This window comes from Benincasa hispida, chromosome 6 (assembly GCF_027475165.1).
Source record: "Benincasa hispida cultivar pf3 chromosome 6, pf3_genome.v1.1, whole genome shotgun sequence".
NCBI lineage: Eukaryota > Viridiplantae > Streptophyta > Magnoliopsida > Cucurbitales > Cucurbitaceae > Benincasa > Benincasa hispida.
Window position 1 is genome coordinate 28,460,438 of NC_143483.1, and position 10,623 is coordinate 28,471,060.

Below are 10,623 nucleotides of genomic sequence, written 5' to 3' on the forward strand. Positions count from 1 at the left end.
GAAAATAGAATAAGATTTGGTATAAGATTTGAAAAGATTACATAAAAAAATTAGCAAATCTCAGTGTCTAATCAGGTGAGATGCACCGAGAAGGCCCAAAATATTCGATAAGTTAGAAAAAAGTTGATCTTTTAACTAATTCTCAATGGTTGATCTCGTCTAAGATGGACCGAGAAAAACTATTTTTACGAGTTTAAAAAAACGTGCTAATTTTATAAGGTGAAAACCTAAACGTGCTATTTCTGACAATTTCCCAAGATGTGATGTACTTAGCAAGTTATGTCATAATTAAGGTTAGGATAAACTCATGTTTAATAGAACGGATTGCCTTCATGTTAAGGCAACCCATTAGACTAGTTGGGTTACAGTATAATTGTTTGGGTCGATTGGATAAATGACCAAAACAAAATGGGATTTTTAAAAAATGTCAAAAATTATTTCAGTTTGGGAAAATGGCCAAAAAGCTAAATCTCCTACTTTTCAAAATCTACAAATGGACAAATTTATCCTTGCATTATAATCTCTATTATGGTGTATTTTAAAAACAATATCTAATAAACTAAAAACAATATCTAATAAAATCTAAACTAGGAAGGTTGGAATGCAAGTATTATTGAATTCACCTGATCAGATAGTACCATATTTTTGGAACGTCCAGTGCTAAAGTCATTGAATGGGTAAGTCGCCAATCCCTAAAACGAACTATGTAATGTACTTTATCTGCTGGATTATAGGTGGGCATTTTACAAGAGGTTTCTATTGTATCAATCTACCCTTTTCAATTCCTTTTGAATCATATACTCGAAGGTGGGTGCAGGGCGAACAATTTCAAAGTAGACTCCCATTCATTAGATAGAGAAGAACGCCAAGACTGCGTGATCCACCGTTGAACTTATTCCTTCCTCCATACTAAAAGCCTAGGAAAACTCATCTAAAACTAATTTAACAAACTAAAAAAATAATGTTTTTCGGAAAAAGAAAAGTTTAACAAATTAAAAGAAATAATGTTTCTCCGAAAAAGAAATATATGGAACATTCCTGACAAAGTATGAGAAGAAGTGTCAATTAATTCCCTACCAAACTTTCAAATCAAATACCTTGTAATAAAAAAATAATGTTGCAACCTTAGATTGAACCATGCGAATACTTCTAAATCACATCCATATATACGAATACTTTGTACTATAAAATAATGTTGCAGCCTTAGATTGAACATGCAAATACCTTAAATTGCAAAAATATTTGTTTGAATCATGCAAATATAAAGTACTAAAAAAAGAAGCCACACAAATACCTTGAACTTAACAATAAAATCTTTGTTGAGTCAAGGAAATATACTATATACTAAAAAAAAGAGGAGAGTTGGGCTAAACAAAATAGAGCTCAAAGATAAAACAAAATACATACATTCTACATTCTTCATTATTCTACAAACTACATACATTGAATTATCTTCCAAATTAACAGTTTTGAAATTGAATTTTTCTTTGTTTTTCTACTTTTTTTTCTCTTTAAATTTTCAACTATGTTAAGATGGTATTTGTTATGGAAATTTCATGTGAAGGGTAAGATTTAGAAGATTATTTGGAAAAGGAAGCTGCATCATCCTCAACCCTTTGTCTAATTAATCTAGAGTATAATGTGTGGAAATGCAAAGATAACGTAATTTCAATTTGCCTTCTTAGATCCATGTCTCAATTTCAATTCAGCTAAAGAAATTTGGAACACTACAATAAATATATTTTGCTCCAAGTTTAGATGAAAATCAAGAACAAACTATCCACAATGAAGAAAGGAGGGTCACCATTTGAAAGAATATTTCATCAAAATTCAGCAATGTGTCGATGCCCTAGCTTCAATTGGTAAGCCTATCTCTCCAGATGATCATATCGCTTAATTAATTAATAATAAAATAAGTTAATTTTTTTCAATTAAACAAGTTTTAATATATAATCATAGTCACTTTTTTTAAATTAAAAACATCGTTTAATGATTTAAAATCAATTAGTTTATATTTACTTCTTGACATGGGACAACGTGCTACACTTCTAAAATTTTGCCAAAAAAAAAAAAAATCCAACACTTTTGACACAAAAAGTCGAAATGAGAGCAAACTTGTGAATACAGATGGCACTGATCTTCCTTCAACAAATCTTATGGTGAATACACCTGATAAGAACAACATTGATGCTCATAAGGGTACTCAATTTTTTAGAATAATTAGAATCGAAGGGGCAAAGGTAATGACGATGGAGGAGAGGACGAAACTCTTGGAACAATCAAAATAAACCTAAATGCCAAAATTGTATTAAATTTGGTCATACAGCATCAAAGTGCTACTTTCGTTATGTTCCTTCAACTCCATTATAAGGTCAACGTTCATTTTCTTGGTTAGCAATTTGTATCTAGATTCGGGTACCACAAATCATCTCATTCACAACTATGGTTTTTCATCATTTACTTGTCCTACTTTCAAACATGTTCGTGTTCTGAATAATCTTTTTCACGTTCATTCTATAACAAAGAATCTAATAAGTGTATGTCAATTTGTTAAAGATAAATGGCATATTTTTTAAATTTCACCCTACTCTTTGTTATGTATAGGATCAAACTACTGGCCAAACTCTACTCCAAGGGATGCTTCATAAAGGACTTTATTGGTTTAATCTTGATATTATTAAAAATGGAAAAAATGCATAGTATTAGGCAAATGTTTTGAGTTCATCAGAGTCGAGTAATGTTTTGTCTTCTTCATATTTGACATTATCGTTTAGGCCATCCAAATTTATCTGCTGTTAAAACTGTTATTAGGTAACCAACCTAACTTATGATTGCTTGTTCAATTTCACCAGTATTTGTACATCTCCTATACAATTAGTTGTTTGTGATTTATGGGGCCTTGCCTATAAGCACTCTCAAAATGGTTTTCGATATTACATTAATTTTGTGGATGTGTACAGTCATTACACTTGAATCTATTCTCTAAATTCTTATGTCTTGTAGAAAAATGATTAAATAAACCGATACTAAGACTTCAAATTGATGGTTACGATGAATTTAAAACTTTCATTTATTTCCTTCAAATCAATAGCATTGAGCATCGCATATCTTGTTCTTATACATCTCAGCAAAACAGGGTAGTTAAGCACAAATATATACATATTGTTGAATTGATTTAACCCTTTTGTCTCAATCTTGTTTACCAATGGAATTAATATAAATATGATTTATATTAAATAAAGAAGAGTAGAACTATGCTTTAAATATTACATATGATGTGATATTAAAACCTATATGTTATAAATATAATATGATAAATTAGTTATTATATTGATTTGTAATAAAAACAATTATGAGATAATTGTGATTGGTTTCTCCTTTAACTATACGTGAAGTGGGAGGTTATTATCAGTTTTAATAACTGAAGAATATAAAGTGAAAAGAGTTTTCATTTTTTCATTTCTTTCGAATCGTGCATCACAATTAATCGAGTGAAAAGAGAGAGCTATATGATAGCCCTTTTGAGAGAGTAAACAACGAGCGAGTTTACTAGACGATTGCTCCTCGTTACTAAACGATTGAGTATCCAATGTCTATACGATAGATTAAACCTTTCTCCTACTTACTCGATCGTTTACTTCCTTCTTCCCTCTTCTAAATTCACACAGAGCCCACACCTCCTGGATTCTCACACCGAGAATACCAAGGAAACCGAGTGGTAGTGTTGAGTGCCACTGTTTGAGGGTTGAGGATCGAGTCTTATCCAATTGAGTTCGAGGATCTGACAGTTCGTGATTTCACTGGTTGTTCGTTGGGTTCGAGCTTGTGATCGAGTTTGCTGGGACGCCTGACCAGTGTAGATCGAGGGAATACTTGAAAAAGAGTTCTTCAAAGGTATGATACTCGATTCTTTTTGTTTTAATTGAAAGCATGCTATAATTTACTTTATAATGCATAACTGTTCTTGTATGTTTGTAAATGCTTTATTCTTTCACAATGGGTTTGGAAAGATCTTGCTTCCACTCAATGGTTCTCTTGAATAAGAGTTCCTTCACAATCAACAACCCCATCCCCTCTATAAACAATTTAAAAAAATTGCACCTATCAATCTCGTATGAAGTAGTCCTAGCCAAATCTCACTCACTATGCTCCTGCCTCCACAAGAATAACGTAGCCCACCTTGAACCCGTTGCTTTGAGCACCTGCATCAATGAAATAATATATCAAAACTACAACATATAGATTAAAACAACTTAAAATTACTAAACTTAAGTACCACAACCTACAATGTCCTATAAAACTTTATAACTCCATGAAAGATTTTGTAAGTTAATTAGAAGAATATGGACAAACTCATATGGGCACTTCCAAAACAATATAAGGAATATAATTCTTATAGTCAACCAAATATGAATAGTGTTAAAAAATACATTTCCAAAACTTCTATCAAATCCATCTACCCACATAACAACTATCACATGTACCAATCCAAAACTACCTTTGACATTGTATTATGGTACCTAACTATGAAACTTGTCGAATGTGTATAACTTAGGACAAGAGAGCTGCATAATAATTTTAGATCATACCTCTTGAAGGAAAAGCAACTAGACATAATAAAATAGAGCCCAACAACTCAAACGTCCACATACTTTTCACGAAGCTAGAACTTTTCTCATAGCAGTACCTTGATGTCAATAAAGAACCACTTCGTATAAAATATCCTACAAATGATACAAACACAAAGTTTCAAACAAATATCCTCAACTTTGGTCAACACATCAAGATCAATATAAAATATCCTACAAATCTTGTAGACACAAAGCTTCAAACAAATATATCCAACATAAATATTGTTGGGATTGGTGTCCTAATTCTCTCGGAGTCTCATTGTTTTGTAAAGATACACATTGTTTAATGAATAAAATAAGTTTTATTTAATTCTGGCATTTACTCATATCCAATAAACAAAGCTCTTTGGTTATCTTATGTGAACTTAAGCATGTATATGTGATATACAAGTGGATCATGCTTTAAGTGATAACCTAAATAGATCTGTAGTATAAGGATTAAGGTGGGATACCTGATCCTGGTGACACTATGGATACGGCCTGCTTTGTAGAGGTTTTCAAGTATTGTAAACTACTACAAATGGTAAATCCTGACCATCATGTAAAGATGTGCGAGCGGGGGTGTCCTATACAAAGAGTTTGTATAAGACCTTGACCACGAGATAAATAGACTCTGTATATAATGTTGTTGATACTAGATACTTGCATCTCACCTAAACGACATAGGTGACACAACCTCAATCCTGAGTGTTTTGAGAACTCCTGCCTTTGAGGACAGTTCTTTGATTAGTATAGGTGAGAGTGGCCAGATTGCCAACTCAACATGCCTACCTTTTTGGGGACTTGTTTGATCTGGGAGCTTGAAACTCAATCCACAAGATGAAATTCACTTCTTTCCCAAAGCAGGGATAAGTAGAGAGATTGCTCCCTTAAGGGTTGATTCCGGGACTTGAACATAGTGGCCACAGCTTCTCTTTGGAAGAGAAGACTCAGTCATAGTAGGACAATGACTTATGTTCATTAGAGAGATCAGTGGTACTTAAGGAGACAGATGTAACTACAGGGGCATAACGGTTATTGGCCCAGCTATACTTACGAGCGATCTGTGAAGGGTTGTTGCACTGCTAATTGGTTAAGATAGACACGTAATATATCTGTGATAAGGAGAGTTTAGCTGTCGATCTTTAGTGGAATGCCTGATAGTTAACGGATGGTGGATCCAGTGACTAAAGAGTTTAGTCAGTTATTCACGTACCGTTGGAGCTTCGAGCTACAAGTCCATAAGGTACCTTTGGTAGCTCAATAGATTCAGTTGAGGATCAGTTCTTGGTGTTGATTTGAAATGTTCAAATTGACAAGAGGTATTTTGATTATATATGATATAATCGGTATTATGTATGAGATACATATAGTGGAGGATTAATGTAAATGAGATTTACATTAAGTACCATGGAATAGAAAAGAACTATGGTTTATATGTTTCATGAGATGAAATATTAAAACTATAGATTATAAATATAGTATGATAAGTTGGTTATCATTTATATTTATAATAATATTAATTATTGGATAATTAATTCTTTTTCTTTAATAACCAATTGAGTGAGTGGTTATTAATGATCATGGTAACCGTGAGATAAAAAGAAAATGGTTTTCCTAATTTTAGTAAGTTTTTCATAAAAAGTTTTTTGAGATTTTTCTCGGCAAAAGGATCTCACAAAGTTATCAAGTAAATATAGATTTACTAAACGATAGCTTGGGCTAGTTAAACGATCGTACAGTGGCGAGTTAAACAATCGTACAATATTTACCAAACGATCACATAGCTTTTGCTAGACGATCACTTGTCCAAAGTAAACGGTCATGTAGTGTCTGTAAGCGATAGATCGAGCTAAACGATGAGCTAAACAATTGCATAACTTTTGCTAGACGATCGCATAGCTTTAGCCAAACGATTGGGCATTGACCTATACGATAGGTCTCCACCATCTCCCACTTGCCTAGTCGTGTACACAATCGGTGTTTCCTCCTTCATCTGCCTCATTCCAAGTCCGAACAAAGCCCACTCTCTGGATTCTCATACCGAGAATACCAAGGTAGCCTTCTTGGTGGTGTCATACTCAACTCGACACCGTCGGGGTACTGTGGAGGTCGTTCGTGCTGTTGCTGAGGAGTTCGTGGCTGAGGCGATCGTTGAAGACGAGTGCAAAGTGTTTGTGCTGTGTTGCGTTCGTGTAGATCGAGCGTTCGAGGTTGCTATTATTCGAGCGGTCGTGCACAAAGGAGCGTGGAGACGCATCTTCAAATGTCGGTAGAGTTTTCCCTTTGTGCAATTGTAGTTATTCATGCTGTAATTTCTATATTAATTGTATAACTGCTTGTTTCTGTACGACTATAAATGTATTGTTCATTCATGATTGTAATTTGGAATAATCTTATTTCCGCTACTCATGGAAATCTCGAGTCTGATTTCCTTCAAATGTAACTATGTAACAAGTTACCACAAAAAAATTACTTTCGACATAGAAAGAAGTTTATTTCTATAAAAATTAAAAGAAAAAAAAAAAAAGAACTACACTTGCAAGTCGCTGTCACTCAACTACAATACAAAAGGGAAAGTGCAAATGACTTCAAATAAAGCAAGAAAGATCAAAATAATAATTTAAAAATATGCAAGCAAAAATCTCCATTTTAATTACCTTTTTTATTCCTTTTTCCCTTGCTCCCTCTAATTTTAGAGAGGTCATCAGCCAAAGTTGCATTTAAACCAAGGAGATATTCAACTTTTTGAAATGGTAATCAAGCCATACTTAAATGTGTGACTAAATGTATGACTAGAGGTAATGAAAAATGGAAGAAATGCAACATACCAATAGCACATAGTGTCTTCAAATCAAATTTCTTAGCTAAATCAACATGTTTTGTCACATGCACCATAATACAATGTCAATAACTTTGAAAGTTATAATATCATATGTAGATTCAAGAATATACATGAGAGATTAAGCCCTAACTTTGAAAGTTCAAGCCTCAAACCAAGAAAATCAAGTTTTAACTTTGAAAGTTCATGCCTCAAACCAAGAAAATCAAGAATTAAACCTACTCTAAATTAAATCTACTTATCTCAATGAAGAATCTCTTCAAGACTGATGGAATAAAATCAAGCCCTAACTTTGAAAGTTCATGCCTCAAACCAAGAACAATATAAAAGAAGAATTTAATATGAGATTCAAGAATATGCATGAGAGATTAAGCCCAAACTTTGAAAGTTCAAGCCTGAAGCCAAAAAAATCAAGCCATAACTTTGAAAGTTCATGCCTCAAACCAAGAAAATCAAGAATTAAACATAATCTAAACTAAATCTACTTACCTCAATGAAGAATCTCTTCAAGATTGATGGAATAACAAAGATGCATCAAAGGGAAGTGAAAAACCAAGAAGAACTGTAGAAATTTTGCGAGGTGAAGAAAGAAAAAACGAGCAGTTCGGTTGGAAATTTTTTTTCAAATGTCTTATAGCATTGCAACGCTATTGAGAGCGTTGCAACATTGTTTGCGAGACGCGCTATTTTTCTATCAAAACCCATAGCGTTGCAAGGCTATTGAGAGTGTTGCAACGCTGTTTACGTGAGGCCCGCGCGTTTTTCATTTTTTCATCAAAATTCATAGCATTGCAACGCTACTTTTCAGCGTTGTAACACCGCCCTGTATATTCTAATATTCTTGATGTTTTAAAAACGTCAAAAAACCATTAATTGAGCTTGACATTTTAAAAGTTTCAGTACAATATTTTTCGGAAACTTTGGCTTTTTTAAAAAATTCTTGACATTTTTTTTTCTTTAAAATCACCTATTTCTTGACATCTTTTCATAAAAACGTCAAGTATTAAAAATTACAAACGTCAAGAAAGATGGTTTTTCTTGTAGTGACTACTTCCATAAGAAAGTTAATATGTTTTATCTTGGGAGACACTTACTCATGAAACTCAAGCACTAGAGTGAGTAAAATTGTCTTAAGGAGACAATATGAAGTGTCAGAATAAATGGTATGTAACTCTTTAGGTAGGGTTACATCTTTTCAATTTCATAAGTTGTGTCCTTCATGAATGATTGCATCATTTCATAAATAACCAAATTGAAGAAAGGACACGACTATTTGAACGGTCACGAATTAGTCTATAAATATTCCATTTCTTTAATTTGATTTCTAATGGTTTTCCATAGCATTTTCTTCCTTTAAAAGTTCTCTCCATTTTCAAATTTTGTTAAAGAAGTTTGGTATATCCCCAAAGTTTAGTTCATTGATCTTATAGGCGGGATGCTACATCCATAGGAAAGCTAGTCTATTTTATCCTAGGAGACAATTACTCTCTAAACTCAAGCACTAGGGGTGAGTAAATTTGTCTTAAGATTGTTATAGAAGAAAAAGAACATGAAACCATAAAAATCATAACATTCAAAACTAAACTATCTGAGCCCAATGATTATTCATATAACAAAACTAAAGCTCAAGAGATTTTGGAAGATTAGAAGACACTATGAAGATCTTAAAGTCAAAAACTTTAAAGGCCAATCTAAGTTGATCAACAAGGCAGAGGCCGATCCAATTCGATCAACAAGCTAAAGGTTAATCCAAGTCAGTCAACAAATTAGAGGACGATCCAATTTGATCAATAAGTCAGAGACGGATCCAAGTCGATCAATAAGTCAAAGAACAATTCAAGCTAATCAACAAGCTATAAGCCTATCCAAGTTGATCAACAAGCCAAATGTCGACCCAAGTCGATCAACAAGCCAGAGTTGATCAACAAATCAATGGCTAATCCAAGTCGATAACAAGCCGATGAACAAGCTAGAGGCTGATCTAAGTCGGTTAACAAGTCACAGGATGATCTAAACTTAACAAGTCTGAGGTCGACTCAAGTCGATCAATAAGCCAAAGATCGAAGATGAACAAGTTCAAATGTCAATCATCTAAGAATATCAACAAGCTTAAGAATTAAAGTTCACTTTTCGAAAGAAAACTTCAGAGAATTAAATTTTTTTATTTCCCACATAAAATAAAGCAGAAGTAGTTGTGGTACCTTAATTTAGATTAATGGCTCTATGCTTTGGGCGATACTCGAACCCATTCACCATATAAAATTTGATACTGTACACTTGTGGGTTTGCGCTAGTGTAAGCATCACTCAACACCAACCAACTCAAACACAAGACTTCAGAAACCCCAAGTATAGAAATCCAGCCAATCTACCCTAGGCTTAAGAATCTCAGCCTTTCTAATTTCGAACCTACTCCTTGAGCAACTTCTTAAAACATCATGATGAAAATTATAATCCGCTATGTAAGTAAACAACAAATGACATATATTAAAGAGTTCCCTACAAATAAAATTGAATCCTCAAACTTTATTTGATAACGATTCGTTTTCAACCTTTTGTTATTAAAATTTATTATCATAATTTTCACTCCTCTAAAAGAAACATTTAAATTTCTAGACAAGTTATACATATATACATAAAAACAAGATTTCAAAATAACAAAACAAAGAAATTCATAAACAGAAATAGTATTTATAAACTTTATTTCAAAAATCAAATGATTACAAAAAAAAAAAAAAAAAAGAGTCTAACCTTTTTAAGATATATGTTATAAACATAAATATGAGATTAAAATACACATGTTAGAGGCAACCAAACTAAAACCAAATCTATCATAAAAAATGAAAGCAACGCAAGGAAAAGGAAGAAGAAGAAGTAGAATTTCAATAAACTCAGTAACTTGAGTTGAGCCACATCCAAATAATTACAAAGTAAGGGTATGTAACTTCCCCTCAAGCAAATGAGAGATCTAATTTCCAAACCCTTTTCATGAACTTACAATTTCAGCCATGCACTCTTCTTCTTTCTCTATTTATAAACTAGTGCCTAACTACAAACCATTTGCTTATAAAAAAACACACCATCTTCCTTTGGGTTTAAATTATATTTTGGTAACTAAACTCATACATTTTCAAGAGGAAGAAAGACAGCTCTCCCACCTTCCATTGCTGCA